The sequence below is a fragment of the Molothrus ater genome, chromosome 2 (assembly GCF_012460135.2).
Source record: "Molothrus ater isolate BHLD 08-10-18 breed brown headed cowbird chromosome 2, BPBGC_Mater_1.1, whole genome shotgun sequence".
NCBI lineage: Eukaryota > Metazoa > Chordata > Aves > Passeriformes > Icteridae > Molothrus > Molothrus ater.
The window spans coordinates 25,452,952-25,470,473 of NC_050479.2; the positions used below are offsets into that span (position 1 = coordinate 25,452,952).

At 39.1% G+C, this 17,522-nt stretch overlaps 1 long non-coding RNA gene across 1 annotated transcript in view; it reads left to right on the forward strand.

The window, feature by feature from the left end:
* Positions 1-2,353: 2,353 nt before the first annotated feature.
* Positions 2,354-17,522, forward strand: part of LOC129047029 (uncharacterized) — a 511,465-nt gene continuing 496,296 nt past the window's right edge. The window contains exon 1 of the long non-coding RNA XR_008508975.1: positions 2,354-2,377. This is a non-coding gene — a long non-coding RNA (uncharacterized LOC129047029). The remainder of the gene's footprint in view (positions 2,378-17,522) is intronic.

Genomic DNA, 17,522 nt, shown 5'->3' on the forward strand with positions numbered 1-17,522 from the left:
AGTGGCCTGTGTGTACACTGAATTTTGTAGCGAGCTTACCCGACTGTCAGAAATAGCTGTAAAAAATCCAAATTGCACTATTTTTCTAAAAAATCAGTTCTTTTTATGTACGTGCTTTTTCTTTCTGGCACTGAAGAAGGGGTTTTCAGGCTTCTTTGCTTTTATAAACTTTCCAGATATTTTTCAGTAAGAATACTCACTGAAATGTAGAAGAATAGGTTATTTTTTAATCTTAATTGCAATTCACAAAGGACTTTTGCAGTCAGACCATCCCAGTACAGAAACTCTGACTCACTGAAATGAGCATCAAGCCTAAACCCTTTTGGACCTAGAGATGAAGCTCAGGAGTAGCATCTGCCTTTAGCCAGAGCTTAAACCTTTCAGCTTTTTTGTGAGCTGTGCCCATTCTGAAAGAGAACCAGAAAGGAAGTTCAGATTATTCTGAAATTCCAGGTTTGGACTCCAACAAAACCTAAAGATAACCTTTTCTTTCCCTCTGAAATATATATGAGATTGAGAGGAAAGCCTGAAATGTGAATCTTTGCTCAGGACAGGTAATGTTAAAAAATGCACAATGAAGTAAAAGGAATAAACACAGCATGAACCGAGACTTTATTTCAAAGTTTCTGTGTTAGACAAAGAGCCCCAAATGGGGCCCTATGGTAGCCACTACAGTTTATTTTCCACTTTAGCTTTTCAAAAGGAGATGTCCAACGATTGAAAGATGAAAATGAATTAATGGCATTTTTATGGTACTTATGAAAAGAGAGAAATTGTCTCAGAATTACTAGCCTTAAATTTGCTGCATTTGAGTAATTCCAATCTGCTATATATGAATTTTTGTGGGGACTTCTTAATTTAGTAACTGAGCCAATTCAAATTTGTAGTAGTACAGAGGCTGCTCTCATAATGTGGCATCCAGGTGTCTCTGGCAAAGTCCATGCACTAGCATTTCAATTCTACTCTTCTCTCATACATATACTACAAAGCATCCTAAAAAAAAAAAATTAAAAATCTTTCTGTCCAATGCAATAAAACCAATTTATGCCCTTTATGGTCTGACAGCTTAATTTTTATTTCTTGAAGAAAGAAAAATCATTCATTTCCTGAACCAAATTTGGAGTTATAAAATTTGTTAAAAGCCTCAGAAATTAGCAAGCAGCTTTTAGAAATGTTTAACTTAAAAACAGCCAGGAAGGTTTGGGTTTTTTAACATTTGTTTAAAAAAATTATATTCCCTCAAAATGAGACCTTTGTGCCAAGTTTTATTCTGGAGCACAGCTTTACAGCTGAGCTAAAACCCCCTATAATAGGAGAAAAGTGACAGACCCTTAACTATAGTAGCATGAACAGCACTGCTATAATTCCTGGGTGAACTTTGTCCCTGGATGTGTGTTTTTGGAGTGTGCCGGGGTGACATTCAGCCTCTACATTCATTTTTATGATAATTCAGAGTAAATTGTGGTGCAATAAACTCTTCAAGCCTGTCTTTCTTGTGAAAGCCATGAATCAATCAGCTGCAGGCTTTTTTGGGTCTTTTCAATGTATAGTGATCATTTAGATTTGACATGCATTGTGAGACCTTGGCTTAGCTCCTCTCTATGGTCTGTCATTAATTCCAGCCTTTACTGTTCTGAAGTACAGTGAAGGATGACTGAGAAATCATTGCCCCTCTTCAGCTCTGTTATTGCACAAAATAGCAGCGCAATAATTTTTTGTCAATGTTTTACTCTAAAAGCTTTCTACATCAGTTTTGAAAAGGAAGCAATAAAGCCCATTCAATGGTATGAATAAAAATCCTTTGAGGTTTAGGCGCAGGGCTGCTTTTCTTCAGCTGGTAATCAAATTGGAGCTAAAATGAAATTGAGTTTTCTTATGAAAATAGCCTTTGTTGCTGGGAAGGCTGGTAATTCATAAACAATAACCTGCTCTTTTGTGTGGATAATAATATATTCATGTTCTTTCAATAGGGTAAAAGCCAGACCTAGTGCATTATGGTACAGTAAAAATAGCAGAAGGAGCTTGCTGGAATAATCTTGAAGAAGAGATGTAGCATTCGGTGACTTAAGCTTTCAGCTCCCATCTGAAATTGTACTTTGCTTTTATTTGCGAGCAGGGTTTTAGTTGTTGATTTGTTGCCGCTATACAATATTTGGTTAATTGTGGAAGATCTCAAGCTGTGCTCATCACTGCTCCTGCGAAAGCTGCTGCCAGCTGCTAGAAACAGAGCCTGCTGCTACAGGATGTACACTATTCACAGGAGCAGCCTCTCAGCGTTGATTATCACTGAAGAGTTGCCTGCTCTCCATCACTGTGCGCCCTGCACGCAGCCGGAGCGCGGAGCGCGGGGAGGCAGCCTGCCTGCCCTCTCCTCAGGGTAAGGAAAGGCGTGCGCCGGGACAACTTGGCTGGGAATTTTCCAAGCGCTGGTGGGGAACAGGCTCCCAGCCCCTGGGAGGGTGGCGTGGGCTCAGCCACTTTGGAGCCGAGCGGGGGCTGGAGGAGGATGTGAGGGGCAAGGAGTGAGGGTTTCCAAGTGCTCTGTGAGGTGCTCTTGGAAATGTTGCTTTGGGGTTCGGTGTTTTTTTCTTCTTAGCTGGGCGAGACTTTGGAGGTTTGATTCGGCACTGGTTCTGGTTGAACTGGCGTACCTCGTTGTCACATCTGTGTTTTGTGGCTCGATGCTAAAGGTCTTGGTGTGGCTGGAGGTTGCTCCCCGATAGGCTGTGTGAGCAAAGGCAAGAGACTGGCAGAAAACTCTGGGACCGTGTCCTGTCTGTAGTGACTCTTTTTCTTTGCTTCAGCTTGGGGGGAGTGGAGGGTGAACTTCAGTCTGAGTACCTGAAATTACCTCCTTCCCGCTCCTCTCCATCAGTTTATGCTTTTAAATTGTTGATAGCTTTGATAGTGTTGAGCTCTGAGTGGTGACAAATTTGCATGCAGACACAGACATGCAAAAATGCTGATTTGGAGTCTGTTTACATATAAGATGAAGACTTGATCAGCCTCACCAACGCTGAGGTGAGAGACTGCTTAAAGATTTAGCTGAATTTTGACTAGTCTTCCTGGCTGGATTAGATATTAAAGCCACTCATCAGAGTGCCCAGGGAGAAGCAGGGTGAGACACGATAGCTGGTCAAAACTGTGCCATTACTTGTGGATTTTGGTGGCAGGGAGGACTGAACGTGTCTTGGTGGCAAGTCAGAAGCAGCTTTGCAAAGGGCTTTCTTACAGTGGAAGGGATTGTAACCCAGACTCTGCAAGCCATGCTCTTTTAAACTGAAATAAGAAATGGATTAATACCAGGTGCATTGTTCTCCTTATAACTTACCCAAGGGTTTAGAAAAGTTTAACAAACCCACCCCCCCTTGCCAGTCCAGAATGTATCCAAGGCAGATAAAATTAAATGAGAATTGTCAACTGCAAAGTCTTACAATGGGGATTATTTTCAAAGTAACATTGACATTAGATCTGTACCGTATGCAAGGCTGTCTTGAAGTAGTTGCAGAGGTTTTTATTCATTTTTAACAGTGAAATTACATGCTTAACAAAAGGAACTTTTAAAGGCACAGTGGTAACTGACAGTCAAAGCAATATATGTCATTATCCAATTAGTACACACAAATGTGTTTTTATTATTCACTTAACATACCTCTGTGTTTGGCTCCCAGAAATACAGTGTTTTATTTCTCAAAGTGTTTTAAGACTGGTATATGTTTTACTGCTGCATTTGGAATAATATTTGTGAACATTACAAGTATTTAATTGTTGTAGCTTATTGGGTTAACTCTGTCTAGAGAAAAATCTTTAAAATCAAAAAATTGTGGGTAAATGCTGGTTAGACAAAATGTAGCATGCACTCAATTCCAGTTTTCTTCACAATGAGAAAATTTGCTTTATATTACATTTAAAGCTGAATTGAGATAAATAATATTGCTTGTGTTTAAAAGAATGATAATATAACTAAATTTTCAAGTGCCTTTGAATGGAATGTATGTTAGCATATAAAAGAGCATCTGTTGGTACTTACTAATATGAGAACAGAGAGTCTATTCAACAGAACCAATCTTTTTGTTTTGGTAAAAACTATCTAGCAATGTGGTTTTGCATTTGTTTCACTGGGAAACTGACATGTGGTGGTGATATTAGCTTTTTAATTACAAGTTCTGGAACATTGCATTATCAGTTTTCTTTAGGAGGAAACATTTCAGTTGTAGTTGGACTGTACTGTTGTCCAAGCACCAAAACCACACAATAGGTAAAACAAGTTTGCCAAGGAATCCACTCTGTCTACAGCTTCAGAAAGAATTTTCCTTCTCTTGCCATATTTGAATAAGATTTAGTGAATTTGTTTGGAGTATGTTTCCTAATGTTTCTGATGTTGGATTCACCTTTGTCATGGAAATGCAGGTTTTTTTCTGGGTTTCGGAAAAAATGATGCACAGAAAGGATGTTTCATTTAGGTATGAGGTGCTCTAATGAAGCTCTGGTATGTGCACAGACATCCATAAAAACAAACCACGTCTTTAAATTTCACTCGCATTAGACATTTCCCCCACTGACAGCACCAGAGTGGGACAGCTGTACACTAAAGAAAGTACAAGCTTCCCATGAGAGAGCTGCTAATGCATCTCATGCCCAAGTATTATTCTGTTATTTAGCAGTGTTATGGATTAGGAATAAGTACCTAACAGAGAAACACTGTAAGACCTCCAAACTTATGTCATGATGCCTATTTTAGACATCATATTTAGACAAATATGATGTTTATCAATGTTAACTTTATGTACTGCTGTAACTCACAAAAGCAGATATTCTCAATTGCAGTCAGCATTTGTAAGTTTATAAAGGAACACATTTGCAGTCTAGGCAGCCATAAGTTACAGGTCACTTATAACACACAAAGTTGTCCCCTGTTGACATAATTGGTTGGATGATGCTCTATACATTTGTCTTGAAATTTTAAGTTTCTGCTGATGCTGGAATCTAAATTCTTTACTGAGTACAGTTTTCCCTAGAGGTACAAGGCAAATGATAATAATTATTTTGCAATAAAAAGCAGGTTCCAACCATTGCAGGCAATAGTGTAATTGAAGGCCATCAAACCCTGTAGTAAAATAAAAATTAATATCTTCAGGTTTGGAATATCTTACCTAATGAATGCACCCTACTACTGGGAAAAAAAAGGTCCTGACCTTTTACACAAGAAGGTAAACCAAGTGAATTAAGTATAAACATATTTTTGCATATTTACTTTCTCTGTACTAAATGTATTTAAATTTTCCAGCCTTGTTTTTCAAGTAGTTTGTGGTCACCTTGGCTGGATTTGCATGCAGTTGTTTATTCAAAAGGAGTCGTCAGTAAAGGCATATCTGGATAATTTATTCAAATTAGAAATCTGGTGCTAGAATAGCTCTGGCACCAGCTTATCTGGTAGGCTTTAAAATGTGTAAAAATAATATGTAAGATGAAAAATATGTTAAACGATTTTCATCAATAATTATGATAATGAAGGTCACAAAAGTGCAACCCATATTTTGTGGATGAATGTCTGTAGAATGCTGTTTCATACACCTTCCTGCTTTTGCTCTTCTGATCATTATCTTTGCTTAAACTGTGTAGATTTTGGTAAAATGCTGTACTTCCTTATGTAAATTGCAGAGATAAAAGTTGAGAACAGCCTGAAGTTTCAATACTTTCACATCTGTCTACTTCAGTCCTTGAAAACTGAGAGCTTGTTTATGGGTGTCTTTTTATTTTCAAGTTAGGTGTAAGGTTAGCACACTTCAATGTTTATTGTGTTCTCAGCTTTGAATTCACTCTGCCTTATCTGTGTACTTGAATCCACGTGGTGCATATCAATGAAAAGCTTTGAGTATTTTTATTAAGACATCCAGCAAGAGCTCTGTAAACAAGGCTTTGCCTTCTAGAGCTCAGGCTTTGCATTGTCACCTGTTGTAAACATACTCTTACTTCCTCGTTATGAAATGTGGCCAGAAAAAAGAGCAGATCTCTGTGTGTGGTGCCTTCTTAATGTAGCTATTTGAATGCCAATGTTCTGCTTTGAAATAGGAATTTTCTGCATTATGAGGAGGGCTGGTTCCTCAACTTTTCTTAGTGTGATAGCCTGAGGGCCATGTTATTTTACAGCATAATTCAGCTCATTTTATCCAAACTGCTCTTAAAGGTAGTTGGAGCAGCATCTTTCTGCTTTAAGCCTCTGAAACACAGTACAAATAAGTCAATAAATGTAAAATTTTTGCTGGAACTTGGCTACTTAATGGGCTTCAGCAGTTGAAAGAAAGGAGGTATTCTACTTTAATAGCTTTTAGAAGTTCAAAATGGGCTGGAAATAAGCAGAGGAAAATCAGCTAAACAGTGACCTGAAGCAGAATTCCTCCAGTTTGCTGTTACAAATGGGAAGCCAGGATCCTAACCCTCCTGTGTCTAGTACTTTGGTGTTTCTCTGGTGATTTCAGAGAGTAGGTAAAAAATGGAGGCTGGCATGGCAGCTGGGTTACAGTTCAAAGGCCTGGGCATCCTCCAGGTTAGATTATGAAGCTGGAGGAGAAGGAAATGGTGGCTGGACACAAGTTTCTGGGATTGCAGGCTACCCCACAATAACAGTGGTATAAATGGGCAAAAAGCACCCACTGCAACTGTAGGGAGTTTTAGTCACACTACACAGCTGTGAAGAATCAGATCTTTAAGGAAGTAAATTCTTGATGAAATGATCTCTCAGAATATTTCTAGGTCCATCTCTGATGCCACCGGTCAAAGAATACATGCTGCAAAATCAGACCAATGCATATTGAGTATGAACATGGAGGAGGAAATATAAACTGGCAGTGCTTAGGGATCTGGAGAAGACTACCGCAAAGCATGAAACAGTAAATTTTTTTTAAATATATGATGTGATGGCCTTTGTGATGAATGTATTTTTTTCTTTATCCATACATGGATTTTATTTTTTTCCCCCCACTGGTTTTCTCACCTCTCTGAAATCAATTAAAACTTTCTCTTAATTTTAGCTTATCCTTGCTCAAAGTGCTGGTCCTAATTTCCCCAGAGCATTCCATCATTTAAATATCTGTAACTAATTTCAAATCAGATGTGAAAGTGATGGGAAACACTGGGAAATCAGGTGTGCACTCAGACTAAAATGCTAGCTTTGCAAAAGTTTTTCAGGTCTCTTCTTTTGTCAAATGTAAGAGCATTGAAGTTGAACAGCCTTTCTGTTTTGCTCCTTAAGCCATCCATGTTTGCTAGTGTTAAGGTCATCTATAAAAAAATATGTTCTCACTGCCACACTGAAGCCAAAGAGAGAGCAACCATTTCAGAATAATGGGAGCAGGAAGTAATTGGTGTGCCCACTACACAGTACCATAGAAGAAGCAATGATTTAGGGATACTCATTACTGTAACTGTTATGGCTACTCACCTTTGTCTAGGCTTGTAGCACATCTGAAGCATTAAACAGCCTTCCTCAGACAATTTACACAGCCTTTTCCCAAACACTGCTTACACTGAAGAAAGAGCACAGTTTATACTTCTACCAATCAGCAAAGATCCAAAACTTAGAGAGTGTTACAAAAATGTCATTACAGTCTCCCTAGGAAATGGAACATCCAGCTGCAAAGCATTTATAAAGTACATCAAATACTTCATATTTCATAGCAGCTAGCAAAATGTGTCTTGATTTATCTGTTTGAGAGCTCATCTCCAGTGTCTCTTTGGAGTTGGTCTTAATCTTTCATCAAGGTCTTTCATGGAAGTTTTTAACCATATTGGAATAGTGAAAATGTTGCATTTAAACCATATTGGAAATGTGGTATTATGTTGCATTAACTGACAATTTTTTACAAAATCAATGTAAACATGCCCATAAATGTTAAAGGATAAAATGACATTGGACTCTTCAGTTGTTTTATTAGGCTGAGCTGCAAATATGTAAGATGAATAATGGACTACTGATTAACACTTGACTTCATAAGCTGACATAACTGTACTGAAATCATTAAAATAATTTGTCAGCTCATAGGAAGATTTACTGTAATGAGTTTTTAAAGTGAATTGAATAGTTTCAATAGGTCTCCAATCCAGAATAGCATTTTAAATGAGACTACTGCCTGTTAATTTAATAAAGCACTTAAAATCAGGTAATACTCTGGTTAGTCTAACAGAATAGGAATGTGGGAGTTGAGTTACTCAAGTCTGAGATGTGCATCAGAGACTTTGACATTGATGGCCAGCGTCCTCATCAGTCTTGTGGCTGGAGTGTAAAAGTACTGTGTTGAAAGGATATAGAAAAAGATCCAGTTGATATAGATCTCTGATCTAGTGGAAACCTTCCCATTACAGGTTCAATTCTGGCTGACCAATTTTTGTCTTCTATTGACAGTGAAAGCACATTTTGCTGAAGATGCTGCCTCAATGTCTCAATACTAGTCTAATTCAGAACAGACCATATTTTTTTGTGGTACTAGGTAGATAAACATTCAACTTTGGATGTGTCTGAATTTTTATCCTCCTGAAAAACCATTTGGAACTCAATTTTTTGATGTCAACCCACTCCAGAATAACACCAGTACATCATCTTACAGAAGTTCTGTCCAGTTAGGTATTTGTACCTCACATTGTGTGAGTAGGGGAAAGAGGGCATTGATCCTCTTTCAGTATTCCTCTCAACATTATATGAAAGCTTAGAAAAATGCAAGTTTAGTTATTTATAAAGATAAGACCAAAGTTTTTAATGCAATAAGAGATCTCATTTTCTGGAACACTGGATCTCTGCTGTCCCTAGAGATCAAGCTTTTGTGTGTGTCAATGCTGCTTTGGATGGCAGCACAGCAAAAGGAAAAAGTCCTGTTCAAAGAAGTGAAAGAGTCTTTAAGCTGCAAGAGTCCATGTTTTAAAATGGACTGAAAAAATGTTTTAAAATGGTCTGAAAGTAGGGATATGGTTGTGTGCAGAGGACCTGGATCAAAGGACACACGTGGTGATGACAGGCTGCTGAAAGTCCCATCCAAATGCCACTGTAGAAACTGGCAAAGAGATAGACTCTGTGAACTTTTGTGAACTTCCTGCCGCGTTTTTGGGGACATGTCTTTTCATGGGCATTACACACATTCTGTGGATATACTGTGTGTTTTTAAAGGCTCTCTTTACCTGGGCAGATGTGCTCAAGCCCAAATACTCTTGCTCAAGTACTCTTTGTTATGTAATTCATCACACAAACAAGATGTGGTGGGTAGTGCAGGCTTGAGCAGGAAATCAGGAACATCACTGCACAGTTTGTGGCATGGATCCAGCACTGAAAGGGATAAGGAATTTTCAAAATACTACTAAATAGAACATGAGAGAGCTTTATAACACAGGAAGGAGATGTGTCAACTCTGTGATTGAATAATTGTATTCATTTTCCAGGTAGCTGGGAGAGGGTGGCTGTTGCTGTGCAAAACTGACACAGTATAAAATCCTCTGAAGACAACATTAGACTTGTTTGGAAAGGTGGACCTAACTGTATCTTTTGTGTTATAAAAATGTGTGAATTTAAAGCCTATGACTTCTTTTCCTTTTTCAACTTAAGAAAGTCACAAGTGACTGTTTTCCTGGGTAATGTTGACAAATAGAAATGCTTCGAGACTAGCTGTTCCTAAGGGATAGCCCATGGCACAATCATAGGTGGCAATAACTTACAGCTGGTCTCATTCCAGACTGGATATGACATAGAAACCTAAAGATAGAAAGATATTTGTTCAGTTACTAAGCTCTAGCAGCTGTGATATGCTGTAGTGATTCTGTATCTGACCACTGTGTTTCTTTTCTGAATGTCCAGGGGACATAATGCTTCCCATGATTTTCATTCTGCAAGAGAGTGAAATATCTACTAGCTTTATACAATAATGCTTCTCTCAGTAGATGATGGGCTACTGTCTTATGCTCCACTGAAGCTGATTGTCAGAAGCAGCAATGAGGGCTTTCCAGTTCTTTGTGGTAGCCTGTCATGTGGATGCTGACCTTGTGCAGCAGTGGTATTGCATCATCTGGGTACAGATGTAACAGGAATTAGCACTCCCTGAGCCTGATACAGACACAGCCTTGCAGAGCACTACAGTGGGCCCCCCTCCTCACTGGCACCCTGCTCACTGAAGGCTTTCCTTGTTTTAGTTTGTGCTGGATCCTTAAATGAAAAGAAGTAAATGCTGTCAGGGCTCATCTCATTTTAGTATTGAGGAAGAAGAGGAAAAAGCAATGAGTGTCTTTCTTTTCTGCCTGACTTTCACTGTGAGGAAAGGGAAAGCCAGACAGCATAAAGGACTTGGTTGAAAAGGGAACAATCACCTCTCTTAATCAGGACAATCTTCTCCTTTTTCTTTGCTCTCTCTTCTGTTGCTGGCTTTGTTACCTGTTGGCAAGGAAGTGTTGGGATCCTTTAAGCTCCACAGAGATTATCTTTCTTTTGATCTTCTACCTTCTCTGCTTTTAGCAAAGGAAGATAAATCTCTGCATTGTTTTAATTTCCTTTAAATCCTGCTAGGTCTTTCTAGGCCATTAAGCTGTTGATCATCTAGTGCCATTCTGAATTTCTGCTGTCATCTCTAACCTGCTGGGAAGACGCTGTGATCTGGGGCTCTGCAGTGACATTGGCAGAGCATCTCGAGCTTCTTTGATATGTTTGTGGGCATGGGTTTCTGGAGTGCCTTCAGCTGTTCATTGATAACAAGAAGAGATCTCTCCCATGCTACTGACTCATACTCTGATGTAGGATGGAGCTCTGCAAAAGCTGGCTCCTGACTTGTGCAGAGCTGTCAGTCTGTGAGGTACCAGGTGCAGGATGTTTTGCTTGCTGACCTGATGGAAAGGCCCTTGTTTCACAGTTAAAGTGTGCCTGCTTTGGGTTCATATTAAGACACTCTTAGGGCTGAAGTTCAATTTAGTACTTTAAGTAAGCTCTTAAGTGCATGTTTCAGCAGAGGCATCTGCTAGATCTGCTGGCACACAGAAGTGAGTTCAGGTAAGGAACATGGTCTTTAAATAATTTTCAGTGAACAAAGCAACTGAATGGGTTATCTATAGAAAGCTTGTAATGTGATGTCACATTATTACTATTATCATCAGAAATTGACCAATTGGGGAAAATCTCTAAGTCACTAGCCTTCAAAACTTTCTTTAATCAGGTTTTTCAAAAAACATGTATCTGAGCATCAGAAACATCTTTGTACTTCCATTAAGCTGCACAGCAGGCACATCACACGGTCCATAGAAGCCATGGGGAAGTTATGTTTTCCCCACATGCTTATTTTTGTCTTTTAGTATTTGCATTCCCTAAAAACTGCGAAGAATTAAATACAGATGAGGATGAACTCACATCATTGGAGATGTTTCATGTTATGCCAGTAACTTCATTTTGCTTCACTGAGGAATAAAACTTGTTCATCTCTCTTAACTGAATTATGTGCATTTGTCAATAAAAAATGTTTTTTTCCAATGATCTTGTATATTTCTGCAATAAAAAAAAACTTGACACAAACAGCTAAATGACATAAACATATGCATATCCTTGCTTGCTCTTGACTGAGACTAGATGTTGTGCTGACCCTCTACTCAGGAGAAAAGCAGATTTGGGCAAATAACTTGCATTGTCTTCATTCCCAGCATAGCTTAACAAGCTGTTGTTTTCCTCTGTACATTGAAGCTAAGTAGTATTGCCATGTTTTCACATATATTGGTTTGAGGGGCTAACTTTGCAAGCATTTCTCAATGATTTAGGCATGATGAAACCCAGCAGCAGTTAGAAACAAATACCTGTGACTTGTGACTGAAGGTGTGTTACAAGTGACAATAGGAATATTCCTGAAACAGTCTGATTTTCATCAAGTCAGTGTAAGATTCAACAACATGAGCCACATGATCCAACAATGATTGTCTAATAATATTGTTATTATAATCTAATTAATGGAAGCCAATATATTAAAATAATCAGTAATTGCAATACATTAGCTGCAAAGGTAGTAATTTGGAAATATTAGTATCCCATACTTATGTTGTAATTCCTGTAGAAAGATAAAATACACACCAGCTGAAAGATGACACTAAAACAATTTGAGAAATATGAGAAACTCTTAGTTTATTTTGGTCTACCTTTATAAACTCCTCCATTTGATTACAGCAAGACCTTTAATTTCAAAATAAAAAAAATGATATGGAATTTAATTTCTTACGCCTGAGTGTTTCAGCAGATATTTTCATGAATGCAATATGAGCACATCCTGGAAATGGATATTGGGCAGCAATATCTCAACAATTTTAAATCTTGAAAACTGGGACTAAAACTGGTGAATGTAAATTACCATAAATATTTCAGTGAAATATGGTAGATGTTAGCTGAAATATTTTAAATTAACACAGGAAAAAAATAATCTTAATTATATTAAAGACTTCCTATTTTATGGATTATGACTGGTTTTATGTTCTTCATTTTATGTTTAACAAGTTTGAAAATTTATGAGTAGCAACTTGTGCATCCAGTACAGAACTTTTGTGCAACACTGTGAAATAATTTTAATAGCATTTACATAAGGATTTGATAAAGCCAGAACCACCATGCTGCTGAGGCCATCCAGTCAGGTGCTGATGTGTGTGAGAAGACAGAGCTCTGCAGGTCCCTCTGCTGTCTCCAGCTGCTTGTACCAAGGCAGGTACTGTATTTGTCTGGTCAGACAACTGATTTTAGGGCTTGTGCAGTGTCATAGAGGATGGTTTCAGTAAAAAAAGAAGCTTGAAACCCCTGTGTAGTTGCAGTAAACCCCATAGATTTAGGAAAAGCACCATGGAGGATATGAACAATAGGAATGCTGAAACAGCAAAAGAAAATTCCTGTTTTCTTGTCCTCCACCCCTTAACCTACCTCTGTAACCCTATAAGGCAATGTCATGTTAACCCCTTACCCATTGGTCAAGCTTGGATCCTTTCCAACCCTATAAAAGAAGCATACTGTACCCCATTAGTTGAGAAAGAAGAAGAGCAGAGACCCTTCACGGACCTCCCCAAATAAAGCCATCTCCGTGGAACAGCCTGTGCCTTCTCCTTCTCTCTCTCCGTCTGCTGCAGCCTCCGGCCCAGGGCACCACTACCCAGCAAGCAGAGCTGAAATCCTGAGAGCTTGCAATCACTCTAGAGCTGATAATCACCATGCTTGCTAGATGGTAGCCCTGCGGCCTTGGCATGAGCGAGCTAGCTTCGGGCACCTGGTCCCTACTCAGGGACTGAGCTCCTGAGCCCTAGTGCTCTGCATTATGATAAGGCCAAATAAGAGGCTTTATTATGTAGTGATGGAGAATGAGATTTGATGGAGTGTATTTTAAAATAAAGGTGTTCCCCTGGTGTTAATCTCCATTAACTTCTGCTCCTTTTAGCTTTTCACAGCTTTTTGCAGTGTCAGAATAACGTTTCACTTGCTCTTGGGTTGAAGTAAGGGTCTATGGTATTGTCTGTCCTATTCCTTCACAAAGCATGAAAAGTCCTCTCCACTCTGAAGTTTTTCAAGCCTAACTTTTTAGAGGCATCTATGAGCTCACTTTTTATTTTCTGCTTTGTTCTCTGCTTCTCTGGTAGGCTTGTCAAAGAGAGAGTGATTGACTAGAATTCCGTTTTGGAAGTTATTGATTGCACAGGAATGAAATGTATGGAAAGACAGGAAAAAAATAAAATGCAAGTAGTTTTGTTCTGTTTCTGAGGAATAAAATATAAACCTAAACATGGAGGGTTATGCTAAGATGCCATCTTTGTTTCCAGAATTGGAAGTGCTTGGATGCTGTGTTATTTAATACACTAAATCCTATATGATTTGAAGGCTTGACATGAGTCCCTCTCTGTGTGCTTCTGTAACTTTGAGTTGAATGCTTGCCATTGAGGAATCTCTGAAAGCCAGTTTGGTTATCAGGTCACTGTGCAGGGTCCTCAGACAAATGGCAGGTGGGTGGTACAATGGGGATCCAGGATGTGAGAGGGCCAGGAAGTAACCCTATGTAGCTACCTAAAAATTTTGTACACAAGAGAGGGTGGGACTGATGTGTATGAGCATGAGGTCAACAGACCTATTTTTCAGATAAACTAGGAGAGACCATTAAACTAGGAATAAAGTTCATCTTCGTGGAGAACCAGTAGAAAGGCAACTTGATATTGTAGCACTTAAATATTTATGGCTCATTTCTGTCCCATGCCCAGCTTCACAGTGGAAAAAGTAAAGTTTGCAAGGATTGTTTAGATCTGTAGAGCTTAGCAGAGTCTTGTCTCCTTTCAATTTCTGGTGTTTGTGTTTTTCTGAGAGGAGCTTGTTTAGCAATGCAGCACTAAAGTTGGTCTAAGATAAGAAAACTTAGAAATCTTTCTGTAGCTGAAATCCTGTGACATATCTGAGGAAATGACTGATATAGTGCTGGGCTCAGCCTCTCCTCATATAATAGATGATTCAAGGAGTTCATAATTTCTCTGGCCCTTTTCTGTGCTCACCCAGGTAAGTCTATGTCACTCCTGCAGCAAGGAGGCCAGCACTGGAGCCAGCACATCACATGTACCTCACCAGCGTGAGCTGGGGGGGTAAAGATCCCCTTCTGTTACCCACAGACAACATGCAGCCCTAATGCAGTGCAGGATGTGAATATTGTCTTATTTCTAGAAAAAGCAGTGATCCCAAAACACTGGCCCACTACCTCCCAGTGGCTGAATTATTTTCAGAAATTAATGCTTTAAAAGCTCCAGTGCTCTATTGCTGCTCTGGGTGCATTGGCCATGCAAGCCTGTGTACAGATGCTTATTAGTCTTAGGTGGAAATATTGTAATGAAGCAAATGTAGTGAGTTTGTGCTGGAAAGTGTGCTAAAAGTAGAAAGCTGGTTATCTTTCTCTGTTGATACATAGTGAGGTGTGAATGCAGGCCATGTCAATGTGCAGCGGTTGCATCTTCTGTGTTGTCTCAGGCTCCTCTCTGCGATAAAGAAACCAGTGATTTTAATTTTTGATTTCCTGTGCTGATTTTATATCAGTGAAACTTCCAGAAAATTGTTTGGAATGACATAGAGCAGAATGTTCAGCTGGCCTCTAAAACCCCATTGAAAGCATCCTCCAAGACCTCATGCCATCAGCATTGTAGGACTAAGAAGCTATAGTCAGTCTACCTTAATTTCTTAAATAAAGTCTAAGCACTTGTAATTAAATGAGAGGCTATCTTGAACAGAGGTGCCTCAAACCCAGTTTTGGATTCACCAGAATATACGTAGTGGTCTAGCTGCAACAATGAGGGCAGATATCTGGAAGAAAATGACCTCCAAGTAGATGTTCCTTAAGATTATCCTTCTGGGACACTGTGAAACAAGTCCAGTATTTATATGGGAAACAGGTATGGATCTGCTGACAGTGTTTTGCCACTTCTGGTGCAAAATTGGAATATGCAGCTAAGTAATTTACAGTCACACAGTGAAAAATAATATTTTGAAAACAAGTCATCATTAAAATGCATTTGAATAAGTTTCAGCCTTCCTTCTCAAATATTACAGGCTTTTAAATCTTATTATAGACCTGCAGTCTTTGAAAAGTCTTGTGTTTTATCACAATACAATGTACTCAGCAGCCATGTACACAAAACAGTGTTCTAAAGACAGCAAGGAATAACCTGCTGATAATCCTCATTGTGTGTAAAATATTGAACTGGGAGGTGGTGGGACAGTAGCAAAGCATAGCATGGGTAGGTGCTGATTTCCTGGGAGTGTCCAATGGAGGAGGTCCCCTTGGGAAAGAGCAGAAGGGGATGACCAAGTGATCTGGACTCAAAAAATAGTGGTTGACTTTTCACAGGCCTTTAGGAAGGCTAATTGGAGATATGGCTCATTGGATATATGTTGTGGATGTTGCTGCAGTCATGAGCAAGCAAGAAGACAGATCTTACCTCAGTAAACAAGTGAGCTGAGTGTAAGGGAAAGACAAGAAGAAACAGGAAAATTAAGCTGGAGTAGAGGAGAGCATAGGATAATGAATTTCACAGAAAAGCAAAGATTTCAGCTCATATTTTGCCTTGTTGATGTCAGGTTGATGGTTTTTAAGAGAATGTCACAGGTACTGAGAGACTAAAAGCACATTTAGGACAGCTTGGAAAACTGGGGAAATACTTTGGAATGAAGCAAGAAAATGATGTGTGCTGTGGCATTACTGTCAGGGGTAAGCAAGGATCAGAGGTGTGCTGAAGTACTCCATGGAGTGCTGGGCTTATTGTGAGAGCCTGTTACTGAGGTGATCCATCAATCCAGCAAAGGAGCTGGAGGAGTGGATCACAGCAGCTGGGATGATGAATTGGAAGGTTGGTCCTTGTAGGAGGGATGTGAACAGCTTTAAAAGGGCCTGAGGCGATGTTGAGTGCAGAAAGGAGGAAATCCTTGGAACCAGGACAAAAACTAGTGCAAAACAGGAGATAGAGGTTTGAAGGTGCAGATAGTCACCAAATGTGAAGCTGTAGAGACACAGTGAAGGCAAGCTTGGTCCAAATTTAAAATGATGCTTTATCTTCATAGACAGGCAACCCCTCAAACAAAACCCAAGGAGGAGGGCAGCAATGATGGGTACAAAGTGGTGGAGGGACTATAGCAGAGTTCAGGTGGGCTCACCAAAGACTGGTGGGCTGCAAGGGAAGTTCACTTATACTCTTGTAATAATAAGAAGAGAGGTGCTTAGCATTGCTTAAAATCAGGAGGCAATATCTTAGTAAAATGGAATTTATGTTTTGGAAAATAAACATATTAAAGGCCTCAAAACGTTGGCGTTCCATGGTATTTGAGCTGCATCAGAAGTACAGATGAGGAACCTCACAGCAACACTGAGCTATGGTTGAGCATATTTCCCATTACAGGTGAAAAAAATGGCAGAAAGGAGCTTAGCACCTCAGCTGAGTACTTAAAAAATGCATGAATGGTGAAATAGGCTCATTGCAACGACACTGCTCTTTCTCAAAGTTACACGGGAACATAAGTGCCTTGCTGAACTGAGAGCCTGAGGGTAGGGATTAAAACTTGTGTTTTCTTGGCTCTCTGCCTGAGCAAAATTGGTTATGCCACACCGATCCTGAAACACAACTTCTGTCTGTATTATTTGTGGAGTGCTGTGGGGAAATGAAAGCTGGTAAGGCATAATTTTATTTGTGTGCTTTGAAATTTTATATTATCATGTATTTCTTGTTGCACTGTAATGAAGCTCTGATTTCCATATTAAAATTAATAAAATGAAAATAACATGAATGCATTATTCCTGCTGAATGCACATTGACTAGAGAAAGTTTTTTCATATTATTCTACAGGCATATTTATGACAGCCTATTTCTCTGTCTTGAGAAGGCTGCAGGTTCAGAGGAACTTAAGTCATTCACATTTTGTTTACTCAGTTACAACAGAATTCACACGTGATCCACACTTGAATACCACTTTTAAGCTAAGAAATAAGAAAATAAGTTCCATCATAATAATGTATAAGCATTTT